Genomic DNA, 1,574 nt, shown 5'->3' with positions numbered 1-1,574 from the left:
GAAATTAATTATGATAAATGTTGGCATCTCTTTTATTTTTTTCTCCTTCATTATAAAATTCTTTATTTAACTGGAAAAATAAAGAAAAAAAGGTCATTCTGGTTAGACAATGATAGATGCTTTTAGTAGGACACCTATTTGTGCCATGTGGCAATGTCAGATGGGATGAAATTTTGTGAATAACTCTAGCCCTGAAGATTTTCACATGACAGAATAAAATATTAGAAAATTAAATAGTGCCAAAGGGTGCACCAACTATCAAGTGGAACCAAAGGGTGCCAAAGGGAGATTTGAGGTTGAAATGAAATTTCATATGTAGTCAATCCTGACCATTCTCTAGACATCTAATGGTCAGATTTGCTATATAATCTTTCCCATTGAAGAACTTTTCATCCATTTAAAAAGTTAGGCAGTATTTAGTATGCATTTTATGTCCATTTTGCATTCTCAGATGATTAAAACAATTAGTTACCTTAATTATCAAATTTGGTTAGATTTTAAATTAATTATTCAACCATGATTGAAAGAGTTTAGATCTTGCACAGTTACTCGAGTAGACACGTAAATTTTTTTTTGTTTCCAGTACTCATATCTAGACTTTTATGAAAATGAAGATCTTGAGCCTAGAAATGCTACCATGCATCAATCTATTTCAAAAGCAGCCCCCTCCACTGGACATTTATTTCTACCGAATACGTGATAAAGATAAGGTAGACTTGCCAGCCAAAAAAATAAAAAAGATAAGGTGGAACATGCCTATTGTTCTATAGTTTGTAAAAGATTTGTCTTTTGCTTTTAGAAGACCATGCATACCTTTCTGAAGCATTCCGGATCCCTCACCTTTGCCGGACTATTTTTCTCCTTACCCCTTCTCTATGAAAACAACCTCTATCTCAACAAGGCTTCTCTTCGGCCTTTAGAAGAGTTTCTCTACTTGTCTTCAGGTGATGCCGCATTAGAAGTTTTCCGATGGTTACTTTCACATTTAGAGAAGGAAACAGAGCAGCGGATTGGTTAGCCAACTATGCCTGTGATTCAGTGTCTAGTACTACTTTCAGTGATTGAGCGGATACTCCGACAGATCTAAGGAAAATTATATGGGAGGATGCCGCGGGTTTACCTGCAATTCGTACATAGTATTGTTTTGTGGATACAGGGTTTTGAGTGTGCAGATTCTTTTTGGTAGAGTATGAAATTCTTTTGTACCCTTGGGTTGGGGTAAGGCGGGTTATGTCCCCCTCTTGTAATTATTGATCATTTTATTTTGGAGATTTAATAAATTGCCAGGGGCCAGCCCGGGTCCCAGACAATATTCGAGTTAAAAAAAAAAAACAAAAAACTTAACACCTTCAATTTTTTTTTCTTGATGAAAAGAAAAAATATATTATTTAGGAAGTAAAAAGATTATCTACATTGTTCTTATCATACCAAAGGAGTTGATGACCTTTGATAGCCTTCCAAGTGAAATTTGTCATCCAAAAAATTAATGAGCTATCAGGGGTTAGCAAAAATATGGTATCAGCATGTACACAACTGTTGAGATCTATTAAGAAAGATAGAATATTCCATGGCCA

General features: G+C 34.9%; 1 protein-coding gene across 1 annotated transcript in view; it reads left to right on the top strand.

The window, feature by feature from the left end:
* LOC122656865 (aquaporin PIP2-4-like) overlaps positions 1–1,574 on the top strand; it is a 32,713-nt gene that overhangs the window by 5,305 nt on the left and 25,834 nt on the right. The gene's annotated exons all lie outside the window — the stretch shown is intronic.

The sequence above is a fragment of the Telopea speciosissima genome, chromosome 3 (genome assembly GCF_018873765.1).
Source record: "Telopea speciosissima isolate NSW1024214 ecotype Mountain lineage chromosome 3, Tspe_v1, whole genome shotgun sequence".
Taxonomy (NCBI): Eukaryota; Viridiplantae; Streptophyta; class Magnoliopsida; order Proteales; family Proteaceae; genus Telopea; species Telopea speciosissima.
The sequence above is the reverse complement of the archived record's forward strand: the minus strand, read 5'-3'. Positions and strand labels throughout refer to the sequence as shown.